This window comes from Strix aluco, chromosome 4, assembly GCF_031877795.1.
Source record: "Strix aluco isolate bStrAlu1 chromosome 4, bStrAlu1.hap1, whole genome shotgun sequence".
Classification (NCBI taxonomy): Eukaryota; Metazoa; Chordata; class Aves; order Strigiformes; family Strigidae; genus Strix; species Strix aluco.
Window position 1 is genome coordinate 53,292,737 of NC_133934.1, and position 18,783 is coordinate 53,311,519.

At 41.0% G+C, this 18,783-nt stretch overlaps 1 protein-coding gene across 2 annotated transcripts in view; it reads left to right on the forward strand.

Annotated features, from left to right (window-relative positions):
- The window catches only part of GRID2 (glutamate ionotropic receptor delta type subunit 2), a 757,188-nt gene that overhangs the window by 689,745 nt on the left and 48,660 nt on the right, over window positions 1-18,783 (forward strand). The gene's annotated exons all lie outside the window — the stretch shown is intronic.

Consider the following 18,783-nt stretch of genomic DNA (forward strand, 5'->3'; position numbering starts at 1 on the left):
AAATAAATATATTTATGTGAAAATACAGGGCTTCGCTTTTATGAAATTTCATATAAACTCATAAGCTGCACAGTATTAAATCCCTAGGGTGCAGCTGTAAAAGGTCTGGCAAGCTTACAGGAGATTTTGGTCTCAGTGCAGGAAGCACGGGCATGAGTTTAAGGCTTTTCATTACCTTTTCTGAACATTCAGACGATTCCCAGAGAAACGGAAAAAGAGATAGGTATAAACACCCACCCCTTCTCTCCGATGCTATGGGGCATGAGTTGCAGTCGAGATAACACTGGGGTAAAGTTTAGGCATTCGGGATTTCCAAAAACACTCTATTTCTCAGATATCTGCTATGTTGTTCTCCAGGGGATTAACACATGCAAAATACTGTGGCCTTTGGGGACTGCAATGATATTCACCTGCTCTGTGAAGTATTCCAGTCTCTACAGGAGTATATCCATCAGTTAGGCTACTTAAGGCATTGAATACGCGATCAGTTTGAAATGCTGAGATGCCATCAAAACACATCCAGGGCCTTGCAAAAATTAAATTCCCTGAAGTCGTTTCCTCCCGTAACTGATCACGATGGCGTGCCCCTTTATACCACTGTCAGTTTGTGAGATGCTAAAAAGAAGGCTGGAACAACCATGAACATGGTGAGAACCAAAGCCGTGGTGATGGTTCTAGTGGCCATGTACCGACATTTGGGATGTGGGACCGCAGCTGATGACCATCTGGTTATGGGATACCCACCGCACTGAAGGAGCACACAAGCTGCAGTGCCCTGAGCATGGCGTGGAGCCGCTGCTGACAGCCACCCTGCTCCCAGCCTCAAACTGCTGCTACCAGCTAGTGCCCGTGTATTTGCATGGGATTGCGGTCCTGCCAGTACGGAATGAGCCTTCAGTTACCAAGGAACCAGAAAGTGAAAATGCTTATATTAGGCTACAGCTAAGTTAACACAAAAGGTTCAGCATATACTTGATCTTAAATTGATGCAATTAAACAAGTATCATACAGGAATGCGCTGCCATTGAGGTACACTTGCTTGCATTTGTTCACGTTCTGTTTATAATTTTACAAGTGTAAGGTATGCCTATATCCTTCAGCGAGAAGAGTGAGTGCTCCCACATATTTGAACTGATGCAATTTAAAATCGAAATTATTCTTGCAAACACAAGTTTGGGTATAGTGAAATATTAGTGGAGAGTGTAGCAAAATGCACATCACTTAGAAACTCCATGCACAGTTGTCAGGTTTTAAAAAATTAATTCTAGCCACACCACAGAAGATGAAGCCCTATTCAGGATTATTCTTTCCATACTCAAGGAAATCTAACATTCTGGGGGTGAACAAAATGTATTTGATGAGAAAATTTGTACCGTTCAAAGTGCAATATCAATACGCCTTCAAAAAAGCATTTTGTGCAGGTACGATTTAGTGAAGGAGAAGGGTAGCCAATCAAAAGCACTGTAAAGAAACTGGTCTTTGAGACCTCTCTTTTTCACATGCAGAAAATCTCTTCTAGGCCAAAACAAAGACACGAGCAACAACAAGTAGTCTGACTGCAGAATGAGATTGGCTTTTTGCTGTATTGGGATGGCAAAGTGGCCATCTGGGGTCCCACACAGTGCCTGTGACAACTCTCTGCCTTATGGTCTCTGAAAACGTGCTTCAAGTCCATCCTGAAAACAGGTGTGTGACTGTAGCACAAATAATATAGAAAATAATCTGGGTATCATTTGAATGATGGACCTGTTGTAGCATCCTGATGACTTCATTCACATGTTGCAGGTCTTAACAAACATGTCTGGTCATGCCATTAGGCAGCCAGTTGATGTGCTCAGGTAGATTGCTGTCCCCTTTTCTTTGCCACTAAGACTTAACCTTCTGAGCACCAGCAGCCTGCAGGCAGCATGTCAGTTTTCTCTCTATATATATTTTTCTTTCAAAGTAATGACAGAGGCTTTAATAATAGGAACTGCCAAATTTCCTAGGAGAGTTTGAAGAGGATGTGTCATTTGGTTCATGAGGAACTGTGTGCTGACACTAAATTTGACACCTATTAAGAAGTCTTTTCAGCCCTAAACTTTAAAACTTCCATTGCACCCCTGGGAGGTATAAATATAATTGCAAACTCTTTTCAGAGTATTTCATAGGATGTCTGTGCTCCCTACAGTGCAGCAGCAATGGCTCAGACACTGTGCTGGTGTCTGGCTTTTGGTGGGGGTCAAAGAGGGGGTGGCAGCAAAGTGTTCGGATCCCTCTCACGTCCCTTCTTCCTCTGCTGGCTGACTCTTTTCTGCACTGCAGTCCTGGCCACACAGCACAGCAGAGGCAGAGGAAGAGGAAACACTGGTTTTGTACTCATCAGGAGCCAGCAGCCAGTTTTTCACTTAAGTAACTAGAAGCTGTCAACACCCAGTACCCCTGAAAAATCAAGCTGTAGTTGTTTTGCATTCCTCATATCCCAAGAGTGTCCATGTGAGTTCTGCCCCTGAGACTTCACTTTTAACTAAAAGGAAACAATGACAATAGGGGGAAAAAAAGCAATATTGCCCTCAGAGCCCACGGTGTGGGACTCTTGCTTGTTGTTCATCAGCTGTGTTTCCCCGAATGGCACTCACCCTGGCTGAGCACAAGCTTATGGATGCTTCAAGTTGTCTGTGTGCCAAAAGAAGAAGCAGCAGCTGCATACCTCCTGGTGGTCATCTGTGAGAGGTGGGGTAAGCAATGGCATAATGTATGGAAGGTACAACTACCATATAGCTTCTGCAGAAACCTCAGGTTGGATTTGGCATAAATCACAAAAGGTTGCAAAGAATTTGTGTTGCTGCTAGAGAAACCAACCACTTCTTTCTGTCCTGGGGGGGGAAAGAAATGGAGACTTATAATGATTTCCTCATAGCAAGCCAAAAGACACCTCACTAGCAGCAAGTGTTGCACTTTCGGATGTCCAAAACTTTGGAGGCAGAGAGCCATCGTGTAGTGTTTCAGACTCCCCCTTAGCAAATCATTAGCGATATGCTTTAAATAAGTGGCATGGATTTTCTCTCGTCTTTTTTTATCTCATCAGCAAAAACCTGAGTTTTAGAAAGTTCCTGCCCTGAGTCATAAATATGTGTTCTTCCTGTCTCCTCACTATTAATTCTCTCTCCTTAGATTTTCATTCTGTGTCTTGGAGGTCACTGATGTACAAACACTCCAGCTTGAGGAAAATTACTTCCTTCCTAACTACTTTGATTTCTTTTTCTGAGTCCTTGGGACTATGTATGCCTTTCTTCAAGGAGATACTCCCCTCTTCTTTTTTATTTTTTCATGAAAACCCAAGAGAGTGTCCCTTACTCTCTGATTTATCCTTTACCAGCTACGGGGAAAATAAGAGTTTTGGATTGCACCCTAACCCTGCAGAGGACTGACAATAATGATCTAATTGGATTTTTCATTATTAAATACAGTGATCATCTCCAGAGCAGTGGATGCCTTAGTAAGAGCTCAGCTTTGCTTGCCTCAGTTATTTGTTTAGAATTGAAATACTATTCTGAGCTGTACGTATAATATTCTGAAAAATATAGCAGAGAAACTAGTAAAATCACCACCCAAAGAACTTTTTTCTTATTGTTGCATAAAATTAGAAAACTCTGTGAATTGGGAGAATTATTGGACTTGAAGCAAACTCCTTAATTTAAATAGAAAACTTTAATTCTTAGAGCCTGCCCTTAGATCATGTCACAAGTTCATATAACTGAAATTACATTAGTGAGAGGAAAAAAAATCAAAATTAATTCCAGATCTCTGAGCAATCTGACATGAGAATCCAGTTTTAATTGATTCAGATAGAGTCACTGTTAATAAAAACCTTAACTTCAGAGTAGCACATAATAGCAAGATAGTTTCTCAGCTATATCTCAGGATACTAAATAAAAAACCCTGTAGTAACACACCAATGTAATATTTCTTGACCATCCAAACTAACACAGTCTATCCTTATTTTTTGCTATGTTAGACTCATAGGGGTGAAACTGGGAATTGCACCAGGCCCTAGGTCTCAAAACACATCCACTTTCCTTTTTCCTGACCCAAGTCCTCCAAGATAAACTGCAATTGGCCTTCATGCCAGGAAACTCACCTCGTAGAAGTGTGGCTCGGCCAGCCGGCTGCCTGCCCTGGCAGAGACACAGGGTGTTCGCATTCTGCACAGCTCGCTCCTGGGCCACCAAATCCAGGCTGAAGACCTGTAACCTCAAATGGATTATAATAAAATATGTAGCTTCATTCTGATTTTTAAAAATGGCACCCATTACTTCATATAAAGCCCTAGCAGAAAGCTTTTTTCTCACCATTATCCTCTCTTCTTTTTTCTCCCAAGCCCACAACCATCTGATCCAAGCTTACAGTGTTCCTTAATCCTGTATGAGCATGTTGCTAACAGCTTTCCCCATGGACCAGGCAATTTGACATTGTCCCTTTGCATACTACTCCACTAACTGCCTATTGCAAGAGCTGCAGGTTTTGAAGATTCCTGCACTGTCATCAGAAGTGTTTCCTGGCTTTATTATCCGTTTACATCTCACTTGCTAGCAGGGGCTGCTGGCTGTAGGACCACAGAGAAGCTGTGGCTCCCACATAACGCGTTGCAAGAGCAGGAAAAATGGTTTTATTGATGCCTGATGCTGTGCATCAGGTGATTGCAGATCTCTTGGTAAATTCATGATTAGAAGTTGAAAGAGATGGAGATGCCTACAGAAACACAGTCTTTAGCAACTTCTTAATCTGCTATAATATTAACTGATGAGGTGGGTTAAAAGATCCTGTGGCAGGTCTGAAGTTTATAACAAGCACATAATGGAAAATTAATTAATGAAACATATAAAAGCAGCAAGCAGATTAGTGGACTTTTTGAGTATACCATAATATTAATTGATAGGGTATGTTAAAGCATCCTGAAGTAGCAGCACTGAGATGAAGCATGAGAAAGAAAATCATAAAGGGAAAGGTATTAGATCTTCTTGCGTTCATACATCGTAGAGCTATGACAGAGAGCTGCCTGCGAGCTTCATCATGGGAAGGTAACTCTGCATCCAAACAGTGCTGTGGTGAAGGAGTTGCCATATGTTGGAAAAGAGGTGCCACAAAAAAAGACAGCTTCATGACTTCTCTTTTTCCTAATCAATGCTCACTTTCAGAAAGGGCACTGCATTCAAAGTTTCGGAAAGGCAAGCCAGGTAAGCTATTTATGCATATTAATTAGCCATCATTACCCATGAACCACTCCAAAGAAAACAGTCTGATTCTAATGTGTTAAATTCCCAGTAGATATCTCTTTGCAAGCTATTTCTTACTACTTTCTATCTATTTCTATAGCCTTAGGCACCTCAGACTTGGCATGTAAAATGACCAGATACTACAGAGCGACATGTGTGCAGTATGGTCAGTGGAAGCAGTGTTGCTCATCTAACTATATGGAAGCAACATTTATTGCGAGCTGAGTTGTTCATGTGTTTTAAAGTTTTATAGAGTGAGTAAGTGCATGGCTGCAGAATTTGAAACCGCATGGTTATAAATCTGATGACAGTAAAGCTAAAATAAGTCTCAGTGAATGGCTTCCCTCCAAGAACTTGCCTTTTTATGAATTCCTAAAGAAGAGATTAGGTTTACAGGTAATGCACACTTTCCTGTAGTATATTTTTTTGTTTTCTGGCTACTTTCTCTTACATTTGTGTGCGTCAGTCTTGAGAGGAACGGGTTTAACTACTCACTCTGACTCAGTTGAGCAGCAGCATTGCCTTTAAAGTGGGGTGGAAAATGAGTACAAAGCTTTCCCTGGAAGTAGGAAGGATTCAGTCATGCAGCTGTCTTGACAACAGAACCATAATAACCACAAGTAAGGATTTAACTCGCCTACCCCATACCAGCACTGCCTGTCAAAGGTTCCTGACTGTTGACCTGAGTTGCTCAAAACATTGGTCAACCTATTTCAGGTAAAATGAGCAAGAGTAACAAAACAGGAGAGAATAATTCATCTTTTCTAACCTATTTTGTTGGCTTAAAAGGTAATTAACCTTTATCTGGACCATAAAGCTAGTCTTCAGATGGTCCTCTTTTCCAGATAAAAATGAAAGGCTTTTGCCTGAAAATAAATCTTGTTTTCAAAACAAAGCTTGTTTTCAAAACTGAAATATGCTCTGGTAAATAGTGAATTTGATGGTATGACAACTGGAGGGATTTATCCTTATCTGAGAGAAGAATTTTGCTTCTGTCCGTGGAACTGCTGCAACAGGGACTACCTCAGCCTGCAGACATTTCCCTTGCCATAAAACACCTATCTGCTATCTGTTACCCATCCTTGAATTGTCAGTAGATGAAGAAAGATGCTAGCCTTGCTTCATGACTTCAGTCAAGTTTGGATGTAGAAAAAGGAAAAAGTCTGTGTAAAGTCTACGGAATGTAGAGCCAAGGAAGAGTGGTAGCAGTGTTTGCAGCAGAGGTGTCTTCCCTTGCTGAAATAGGATGCAAAGAATAAGAAATCTGGTTGCAGGGACAGAAGGAGTGAGAGGGTGAGGCACCGAGAAGAGGGAGGAGCTGGGTGCTTGTGAATGATTATGGGTGGTGAATAAATGGAGCGTTCCTTATTGCTCAATTCCATGCAGGGAGGAGATTAACAAAGTGAGAAATCTAAGAAAGCTACCCAGAGAAGCTTTCTGCAAGCCTGTGGGGTAGGCTGCTCCCCAGAGCAATCAGGTGGAAAGTGGGAGGAGTCGAACAGTGTCCCCAGCAGAGTCACCAGTATGTCTGAGCATAGTAGTTAGAGAGGATTGGATTAGTTGGGAAGTGAAGATGGGGTGGGGAAGCTTTTACTCTCTGAACTTATGGGACCTCAGTAGCCTTGAGGAAAAAATGCTCTGGGGATGAGGTATCACGAGGTCTTAAGGACCTCTGTCTGAATCCCAAAAAAGACTTGGTGGTGTCAAAGAAACCAAGGCAATAAGCTGTAGAGGCTTGTGTCAAGATTTTTGCCTGGCATGGTGTAAACAGTAAGTGGCTTTGGAAAACTTCTGTGCTGTGTGCTCAGTTACCACGTAGCCCATCTGGGCTGCACTGCATACCAGAGCCCCCAAGGGTCTGAGTCATGGGAAGCGATCACGTAGACACCTGGAGCACACATCAGCCATCCTGCTGCTGCAGGCATCAGAGAGCCTCTGCCCAGCCCAGGCAGAGAAATAGTGCTGCTGCAGCTTGTCCTGGCACGAGCACAACAAGGAGCACAAGGTTGCAGCACATCGACACCCAAGCACAGGCAGTAGGTGTGCTTAACTAGGCTGTGCCAGTCTGATCCACGTTTCCCTTGAAATGTATCACAGATTTAGTCCCTAGCACTAGCCTGGTTCAGCGCAGGCTCCCGAACAAGCATACCTTGGCTCTGTAGTTTTTTGTGGGGTAAAACCAAATAAAAGTATTTGCTAACATGAACCAGTTGGATATGTTGGGGATTCTTGTTTGCGTGCTGTGTTTCATACACTGCTTTAGTACCTATCAGGCTAGATTAGCCCAAAATGAACCAGGGCCCTGATCCCAGCCGCCATAGCTTTGATGACTTTTCTAAAAAACAAGTGCCTTTCCAGACCCAGGTTTCATACTTAAACATGACTTCATTCTGCTTTATGACTAAGTGCAAGCAGAGAAGAAGGATGATATGGCAGAGGAAAAACTGTGCTTGCCACCTCATTAATAAAACACTTTCGCAAAGTACATTTAGTAATTTGCCATTGTAACCACCTGCACGTAGAGCTTTCAGTGCAGAGCTCTGACACTGTATTTAGTTCATACTTTGACTGCTCAGCTAAAACTTCCATTTGTATGCATTTATTCTGCTTCACACATTATGTTATCAGTCACTTTCAATATTTCAAAGTCACAGCAGTCTTTTTCTGACATACATTTGTCAGAATGAACTGCCTTGATTGCTGTTATTATAGACTGCAGTTCCTGACTAAGGGAAAAGTCTTATATAGAGCCAGAATATTGAAACTGCTCAATAAAACAATAGATGAAACAGAATAAAATTAGAGTAAATGAACAGAAATAGATGCTTTAAATGACCAGCTAAAAAATTTTTTTAAAAAAAGAGGAGAGGAGGGCAAGGCAGGATTTATAATCCCATACAACACAATTAATCAGGAAAAATCTAATTTTGTAAGTTCATATGCAAGGTATTGAAAATGGCTCTTTACTGCTGCCTGGTAGTGAGTCGGTAAAGTATGTCATACTTGGACTTTCTCTTAATCAAATACTTTATCATATTCCTCTAATGATCACTCTCAATAGAAGGATTTTAATAATCAGTCCATTATGGTTACAGCACAATATAACGAGGGGTTTTGGCCTAGCCCAAGAGGGTGCTTACACTCCTGATTAAGTCCTAGTGGTAGTAATTTATCATGGCACATGAGCACATCCCTCTCTCGCATGAGCTTAATAGCATGCAGGGACTTTGCTAGTTCACTCTAAAAGCCCTTACAGTTTAGGACTGAACCCGGGGGAAAGCACACTTCTTTGGAAGGGTAATGATCCTTTTATGCTTACTGTAATTAAAATATTTTTTTTCTTCCGTATATTTGCTGCTGTTGTCTTCAGCTGAAACAATAGACAAATTTCCAAAGCAGTGAAGAAAAGCTGCCACTTAATTACCTGGCTTTGTAGATAACTACGTATTACAGCTGCTCCCACCAAAGCAGAAAGGTTTCAACTAGTAACAAGCATGAAAGGGCACAATAACTTTATTGGCTATAGTTTCGTAGGTGGGATACCTAAACATGACCAGAGAGATCATCTGTATCTCTAAAGACATCAGATTCCTACAGAAAGACCATAAGATAGGTAAGCTGTTGTTTTGGGTTTGTTTGTTTTTTTTAATTAAAAATTCAAATTTTTTAATTAAAAAAGCCAAACAAACTCCATTACAGTAATATTGGGAGAGAAAAGTAGCAGAGTAGCAAACATGGATTTGCAGCCTTGAGAGCAGGGATTAGAAGTTCCTGGCCCAGGACTGATTTGTTCAGTTTTGCTTGGAGTATTCCTACAGCAGCTTGTGAGAGGAAGCATGCAGAACTGAGCCTAGAGTTAGTTAAGAAGTATACACTCTATTTTTAATACTGCTTGTTTTTATTTATTAATTTCCTTGGGTTTGGGGGGACTTTAGTTAATTAGCAGTGGATCTTCAGATCATGAAATTATGCCAGATTTATACTGGTTTAGCTGACAGGAGAATTTAATCCAATAAAAATGTCTTTGGCATAATTTAGATGTAAGGCTCAAGATTAACATCCCCATGAAACAGGGAATTTATGTTCATTTCTTTTTTTGCCTGTGAAGTACTATGCAAAGCTACAGAAATGTGTCAGCTCTGACAGTCACGCTTGTGCAGTGATCAGGGCTTGAAAAAAGCCATCGGGGTTCACCCGCAGCATCAAATCCCCCTGCGTTCTTCCACCATTTTATATAAATCTGGTGAAAATTGTAAAATCCATGGAAGAAAAGCAATTGAAAATGAAGCATGGTTAAAACCCAGAGGAAGTGAAAGTCTGTTGATCTTCATGTCCATTTTAAATTAGAAACACCTACAATGCCCATTTTTAATTTTTTTAAGAGTAGCAATCTTGCTCCAAGTTAAATATATAAGGCTTCTTGAAAATAAGGGGTTGTAGAAAGAACCACTGACAGGTGTTTAACCCAAGAACAAATATATACATGGTTCTATATATAAGTAAGTCGTGGTGCTGGCAGCAGCGTTTATCTTTTTGAAATGTTTGTGTGTGTAGCCGGGCCAGCAGCAGAGAGCAGAGAATAATGCGTAGCAATACCCTCTCCTTCTGCTTTACAATTGAAGGGGCTGTCACTCCAACTTGCAGCAGGAAACTAAGCTCAGGGGGGATGAACGGCACATCCAAGGTAACTCTGCAAATCACTTGGCCAGCTAGCAAAGCCATGGCTTCTCCCACCATCCCTTTTCTGCCCGTTTTCCCAGCTTTTCCTTCTTTATTCCTAGCGCAGGCCACATGGCTTAGTTGTTTACTTGCTCTGAGGCCTTTTTTTGTAGAGGAAATCCAGAGTGGTTTTGGCACTGGGGTTTTTTTAAGGGCTGAAATTAGGAGAAGGAGCTTCCACCAAGAGCTGCAATAGCTGAGGTTAAAGGGAGGCTGCAGGCTGCGGAGCCAGCACAGCCACTGGCTGCATGCGGGCACAGCATCCTTCCTTTCCCTCCTGTCAGCCTTATTTCAAATTACCTGGTGCCTTGGCATCACTGGCTGTTTCCCTTTTTTCTGCTCAAAGCACTTCCCTACTGCTGTTTCAGTTAACACGGACCCTGTTAGCTCTTTCAATGTCACATAGAAACCTGCTGTCCCTTGCAGTGCCCCATAGGGATAGGGGTCTGCAGTGGGGCTGTGCAGGGTGACACCCCAGGTGTGTGCAAGGGAGCAGTCCACAGCATGGCTGGGCAAAGTTTGGGTCCAGGTGGTGCAGAGTGGGCTGTAAGCGCTTGCCCCCTTGGGGTGGTGGCCTCAAAACCACCTCAAAAACAAAACTGGTGTTTGGGAGCAGTACTGTTGTTCATTGTGAAGGAGAGAAGACTTATTTCTTTTTTTCCAGTTTCTAGGAGGAAGCATGAGCGGTTTGTCTGTTCATTGGGCTGAACTGTCATCATCTTTTTGCTTGTGTTTGAAATAAAGCCTGGGTAAACAACTCTCACCAGGAGACTTCTGTCCTGGGCTGGCAGGACTGGGAGCAGACCACGCTGTGCTCCTTTCAGCCTATTGCAATTCAAGATGATTCCCACAGTGCTGCATTTCAGGTTCAATTCTGAAGATCTGCTTGCTCACAGAGAAGCTTTCTCATCCCCCACAGGCACTTGCATACAGACTAGTATCTTTTTCCAAATTGAGGAAAAAGTAGAGATGCCAGCCCTTCATCTTGGCTAGGCAACAATAAGCTCCTTGCTAACATTTTAAAATGTTACAGCCCTTTAGATCACTAATATACATCTAGCTGATCCATTACAGCTAGAATTATCGCAGGGCTGCATCTTAATAGTAATAGTGCAGGTTATCTCTCTGTAAATAGCACAGTATCTTTATTCAGCAGGAGAAATGCTGCAGGTCTGCACTGATATATTGATCTGGATAAACAGGATAGTTTATTCCTATCTGAGACGCCTTCTTAAAGTTCAGTTTGTGATCAGGTAAAACTGATGATTTACTGTTCATGGATATGGCAATACACCTGGCGTGCTGCCTACAAAACAAAATCTTTTTCTCCGTAGTCCTGATGCTGGACTTCATGAGCCTCTTGCTATACTGCCAGTTCTAATGTAAACATTCCATCTGAGCAAGAAAGTTACTTATTTCTGTCTGCTGTTCTTTTTGGCTGTCTGGATTGCTTTCATTTGGGGCATTAGTGGTGCTTGCCTTGAGTCATAGTGCTTTGACAGCAGGATTGCAGGAAGCTTTCTTGGCAGCATTTGCTTTTCTGGAGAATTGTTTCCTGGCTGGAGGTTTACTACCCACTCTGAACTCGAGTTTTCTTTCAAAGAAATTTCAGCTAGGTTTTTGGACTCGGTTTTAATGAAATGGAGTAATTTGTAGTTGAAAGAGGAAATAGTATGATTTTCAGGGATTATTTTTTAACTCAAAATAGGGAACAAATTATGAAATTATGAGGCGATTGCTCAAGACCTTATCAATCAGCACTGCTGCTCTTAGCACACCATTTCTCCTATGTTACCCTCTCTGCTCCACGGTAACACCGTAGTTAGTTAAATTGGCTAGTACTAGCTAGATACTTACATGTCATTAGAAATCGTTAAACTGAAATCTTTGTTAAAGTTGAAAGTAAAAACCCATTATCTGATAGAAAGAAATAGGAAAGAATGCTTATAATAATTCCAGAATCAGTCATCATAAGATGAGAAAAGTCTGAATTAAGGTTCCGCATCAAAGAAACCCTGAAGGTAAGGGATGCAATTAATTCAGTCATCCAACTCTCAGTCAGGCCTATAATGATGCTATGCAGTTAACCTATGCTTATTATTAGGCATTTCCTTAGTTATTAGAACTTGAGTAGATAAAAACAAGTGTGCGTATTTCTTTTCAGTTTTGTAAGAACATGTTGGATTTTTGTCTTCAGATGATTACTTGGTGGCAGAGATGGGAAGGCCAGTAAACTGAAAGCTTAGGAAGTTGAAAATGCATGGGAGGAGGGTATCTAATCCCGATTTGTGCTCTGACAATCTTCCCCTGACTTTTCCTACATCAGTGTGAGATCCTTTGTGGACCGGGACACTGGACTAGGTGTTGTAATGGCCTTTCCAGCCCTACTGTCTACAAATCTGTTTGCTTCATTTTAAACCACTCTTCCCCTGCCATCAGCCTGCTGCCTTTCTCCTCCAAGCTCATAGTTTGCCCCTTCGCAGCATCTCTCCATCCTATTCAGGGCACTTAGGTCACCCTCAGCAAACTATGTGAGTGCTCCAGTCTGGAATGTGGATAGCCCCAGGACACCCAGAGGACCCTCCAGATTGCTCACTGTCCATACCATGAACCCACAACTAACTTCCTGTGATATGTTCTACTTCATTACACTGCTTATTGAATTTTGCTGGCAGTATTGTCTTTTGTACTCTTGGGACCGGCATCAGTTGTCATGGCAATTACTGTCAGATGGTTGCAACTTGTATGCTTGGAGGAGGGTAGGAAAGCTGATGGCCAGAGGAAGTAGCAGTTCAAAGAAGCATAAAATATCAGTTACTAATACTGCTTAGTGACCAAAATGTTTGGGGCTGTAGCAGTTGGTAGATAGTTTGGCTTCAATCAGTATCCTGTGTGTCTTTCACATTAACCCCTAGATGAATATTATCGGTTTGATTTTTAATAATCACAATGTAATTTGAAACAACTGATAAAAGAAATGGATCATTCTCTGTGAAGTCATTCTTCAGGTTGCTATAGTAGTCATATGTCTGCCTATCCTGCATGTGGTTTGGCCATTTTATACTAGGAAATAGTTTACAAAGGAGCCCCAAAACATGTTTGAAAAAACGTGGACCCTCGTTAATGTCCTTTAGCCTCTCCCCAATCCTTAGCCCCAGCTTCCCTGATGCTCTAGGGAAGAAAGACTGCAGAAGTGGAGGCTAGCCACACATCTCCCGTCATCTGATGGTGTTACATTGTGGATGGGGCACACAGGCTGGTATTTCCATCTCAGTGCTTTTGAACATTGGGCCTGCCTATTGACATGGGTGAATTGGGTTGGTTATTTTTTTTATGAAGCAGAGACAGAACTAAGTCTGAAAGCCTCTTCACATAAGCTTGAAGAAGATTCACAGGTGATAACAGCATGCCATTACTCCTAACTGAATTACGAATTATTCTTACCAGATGATAAACACAAAATAGAAGCCTTTATACCCTCAGCTACTAAACCTCTCCATCCACTAAATTTCCCCCATGGGAATTTTGTCTGTATTGACTGAGGAAGTTGAAATCCTTGTAAATAGACATAAATTGATAGACAAAATGCAAGATAAAGAAAATTATGTAAACATGACAGGTGTTCATAAGAATAATCTATTAATGCTCTTTTCGGTAGAACAATGACAGAGAAAATTAGTAGAGTGGGGCCTTGAAGCAGTATTACAATATATATACCTATTCAAATATGCTCTTCTGGGATCTTCTTTTCTTAAAATAAGAAGATCCCTTTTCATGCAAAATAACTCTGGGAAGGAGGAGGAGTGTGTGTTAAATTTGTTCAGTCCTTAGCTCCATGGACAGGTTCAAATAAATTTCTGTCAGAATTTGGAGAAAGTTCTTCACAGCCCTTAAACACACCTAATAGGACAAAATTATGTTTTAGCACATCCTGGCATGAATTTGTTATTTTGCTGAGCAACTTGACACAAACAAAGATGTTTTGAAATATCCCAGGCTGCTTGGCGGTCAGTTTATGTTTATACAAAGAGAAGAAGAAGGATCTTTAGCTTATTGACTGGCAGAAATCTGGGAAAGCATTGTCTACTTCTCTATTGAGAATCTGGCTTTCACAATGAAGGGAAAAGAGGAGTCTCTGTACACAGGTTGTCCCATACATGTTTCAGCTTTTCTGCAGGGAGGCTCTGTCACATGCCTGCAGGAGTTGCACAGCCACTTTTTCAGCATCTGTCTTAACCACATGCTTTGGAAAATAGCAAAGGTTTTTGCCATGTGTTAGGTATCATCTTAAAACCTCTCAACAGGGCATGTATCAATATTGATCTTGTGCTGGAGACTGCATTTCTTGATGTTTCACTCTTTTGTAATGAACCCCTGTAAAGGAAAAAATGGGCTAATAATACTCATTTCACCAGTATCTCAGGGGAATGGAAGCAGGTTTATTGTCACACTTGAGCTGAGAGTTTTCTGATTGATAGCATTTAGGGGAATTTGAAAGAGAATTAAAGCCTCATGATGCTGGTTTATTTCAAGAACATGACATGTTCGATATGCTAATAAAGTGGGAATTTTTCTTCCGTAGCTTTTATGGGCTTGGGGTTGTTTAGGATGAAATTATGTATAAAGTGATGGCTGGAGTCAACTCTATGTGTTTCTGAGGCAGTTGGATGCAAGGTGGCAGAAGCCGTTATAAAACCCTTGGCAGTTTTTTGCTACAGAGAACGTGACAGCAAAGCCAAAGGGAAGCTAATACTGTAATGATTCGTTTCATGTGGGAGACCAAAACTTTTAACAGTGTTGGAAGGCATTTTGCCATAACGTGCATTAATTTCATAGTTGTGCTGACATTGTATATCGAGGATTATTATCAGCAAAAGGCACTAGAGATAGTGGTTTGAGATTACAGATATTTAGAGGGCTGGTGAAGTGAGAGTTAATCTTATATTCCTTTGTGGACATGTAATGAGAAAGAGGGAAGAAAGTGCTTCCCAATATCACAAGTTAGCACAGAGCAAAGAGTGTAAAATCCTCACAGAAAGGAGGGGTGGTTCCTGAACCATCCATCCATCAAACACTTGGATTCGACCTTCAGCTCACTAGTATATGTGTTTTACCCACTAATAATAAAGCCAGAGTAATAGTGTTATAAGCCCTCAGTACTAAAAGTGGGTTGCTGTAAATAAATCTCTGCTGGACCAGGAAGCCTTAAGTGTATTTTTAATAAGGAAACCTTAACTTTTGAGTAGAGTCTCCAGGGTCTCACCGGAGTGAAGTTATCATTATTAATATCCCCTGCGGAGCTCTGAAATAACTTTGCATTTACTTAGCTATTTATATGCTCACTTGTAATAATATTTTAAGTAAGCTTGGTTGGCATTAATAAAGTTAATGGTTCATTACTATTATATAGACAATTTTATTTAGAAAGATCACTTACTCTAGGCCATTGAAAGCTATACTGTTTTCAAAAGCCAGCTATTGGCAGCTGTGCACCGCACAAGGGTCTCCAGAGGTTACTTCCTCTTAAGTGCTCCAAATTGCCTCTGATGTGGTCTTTGGGCAGAGATCCCTCTCACTGGATTTTGGCTATCCAGGGAGCTAGGTTTGGGGTTTGCAGTGGGGCAAGCCGGGTGCCCCATGCAAGGTTTCCCAGGCAGGCCCATGGACAGGGAGCACCAAAGGGCACTGGCAGGAGGATGGCAGAGAGGAGAAGGGGAGGAGCGATGAGATGAGAGGTCTGGTGTCCTTCATCCACCATAGGTCTCCCCTACCATTGAGAGAACACCAATGGGGCATGCCAAAACCCATTACTGTTGAGCTGGGGTGCTTGTTTTAGATCTGCAGTCCAAGATCTTAATTTGTCTGATAGAAAACCCAAGAGACAAAGCTACAGGCAATTTGCTTTATTGCTGTTATATGACCATAAGTATCAAAGGGATCTGCTGGGTCACCGAATCCATTATCCTGCTATGATAGGCAAGCACACCATATGAATCCTTTTATAACTTCATCAAGTGCCATCTCAATACCAGTCTGCCAGATTTTTATTCACTTGAGTGTTCTTCCCTGGGAGGTCTGTTGCTTTTCTAGTGCTGTTTTCCTCCTTTGTATTACTCCCAGGGCATTCTTTACAGTCCAGTTTTCTTCATAGCCAGTGTGTAACTGTTTGCTTTTGTTAACATTGGCTTTTCCCTCATATTGCTTTTCTCTGTCACTGTTTCTGCCTTCACTCACTCTCAGTTCTCCTCTTTTTCATGCACGTCAGAAAGGTTTTGTCAGAAGGGTCTCTGTTATCCTGTTCATCCCTGTATCTCTTATCTGCACCAGTTCTGGTTTCTGGAAGGTGGGTCAGGGCAGTTGTGCAGAGAGTGTCAGATGAGATCACACCTGTACCTTCCACGATTTGAATCAGAAATACTTGGCTTGGCATATTCAGGCACAGCATTTGCCCATTTTGCAACATCATCATGCTAGTGGTTGTTAGTCACTATTACACCCCAACTTTGTTGTCCTCATTCATGTCCAAGCAATGAATTCCTAGCTGGTATAGTATACCGTTCCCCATCAGCTGTGGACTCCAACCCTCAACATGGCAAATCATTTGTACTGAAGCCTTGGTAAAAATGATAAATATAAGATGCATACATATAGGGGTGGTGATATTTTTTTTTGTTTTACTCTGAAACTGAAGATGGCCTCTGGTAGAAAAATCCCAATCATGTAATAATGTAGTAATACCAGTTTGTTCATTCATGTAGGAAAAGGCCTGATGTGAACATATTACTGTAGCTCAGGAAAAAAAAACTTTATTTGGTTATTCTTTTTTTTTTTTTAAGAGAGAGCTCAATTCCTTTCACTTTTCTCACACCCACACTCCTTCAGCATAAAGAGAATGGTAGCACAGAAGAAAATGCCATTGTTGTAAAAAGCTTACAGTTCTTCCAAGCAAGTCTCTATTCTTTGCAAACCTGGAGAATAATAAATGCAGATTGCATCAGAGATGTAGCTGATGATAATAACACAACGTTTGGTCTCTGATTATTCATTGTAGTAGGACAATTACAGGAATCTTGAATTTTTCTATGGTGCCATTGAGATTTACTACCCTTCATTGCAAAAAAATGCAGAACAGCCTTAGTAAAAGTAGAACAAAGTCTATTTTTCTCTTTTTCTTATAGTCAGAGGTAGTATTTGTGATTGCCACCAAGAGCTTGGTTTCATGTAAGAGTTGTGAGATGAAAAACATAAATTGCCTCAGTGCTCTTCACCTGGGTCCTGAATCTTTTAGCAAAACCAGGCTTGCTTTTGAGTCTCCAGCAAAAGCCCGACTCCGGTGTGTTTCCCGTGGATTGAAATTTTATTGCAAGCATTTTGCACTAGAACTATGGTTATCTGTGCTTGATAGATAAATTCATTATGCTTTCTGATGGATTTTTACATTTTAAATAACATATAAAATACTGTTGTTATTTGACAGGAATGGGCTATTGGAAAGCAATAAATGGAGTCAGAGACATTTTCTTCCATAAACACTTTCTTCGGATCGACAAATGCATGTTTTCATTTCAATAATTGGAAGTTTTTAATGCAGGTATACTGATATATCTGTAGGAGAGATTTGATCTGTGGTCATTGAGACATAGTTCATTTTTGGCTAGTACTAGTAAAAATAATTGCAATGTCAGTTCTCTACCTGAATTACTTGTGATAGATATACTTCTGGATTAGCCTGTCTGCACTCTGAAATAATGAGAAATGTCAGGTTTTGGTTTAAAAATGAGCAGTGAAATATCTCTGCAGGTTATTATCACTTTGAGGGATTGTGGTTCCTCTCCATTATTCCCTCCACTATTGTTGAATTGTCCAATTTAAGTGAATAACAGTGCATTCTTTCTAGAAACTGTTGGTGGGAGCCAGGAAAACGAAATGTAATAGAGGGATCTATTACATAAAGGATACCTGTATATGATAGCCATTGGCAAAATTGGGAAACAATAGCCAGGAATGAAATTCACCAAATGGAGAAGGGTTTTTTGTTTTGTTTTTCAAAAGTCTGGGCTACATATACTGAACAACCCAGCCCTACTAGAAGATGTTTGCTTTCATACACTCCCTGCCAATATTGTTAACACAGCAGTCTCACAGGTTAGAAGCCTTGTGCTGTCATTAAAACTCATAAAGCTGCTATTTTAATCTTTTGTAATAATGCATGGGTAACTATGGGAAGCCTTTAACTTCGTGCACTGTCACGTTTGTAAAAATGAGAGCTGTATTTTAATTTTTCAGAATTCAGTTTTCCGTATGTCCTGCAAAATCAGCTTTAATTTCTATTCCTTTTTAAAAAGAGTGAATTAAAGCATCACCTTCCAGACTGACTGGGTAAAAGGCAGTGATGATTCAGAATTTTGCAAGTCTTTTCTCACTTATTCTCAATCATTGGCTAGATCCCCACGGTTTGGCTCATTGCAGCAAATTTTGGGGTTTTTTGTGCAGTTTGCTACTGAAGCAACTAAGTATTTGCTGAAGTTGATACCTGCCTTTGACAACCTCTTCTTTAGTGAGTATAAATATGCTCAAATTTCATTTTTAGTTAGTGGCATGCAGACACTGGTCATCTTAACTTTTGTATATGTCAGCCTGCACAGAGGATGTTTGTAAAAAACGTTGTTCCCTGGTTTGTTTATTCCTTCAAGATTTCTTGCCATTTGGCACAGATCTGTTTCAGCATGCCAAGCATCCTTTCTGTGGGGAGAAGAGTCAGATTCCGCAAAAAGTCCCTGTTGGCAAAGTAGACCAAATAAGGGCTGTG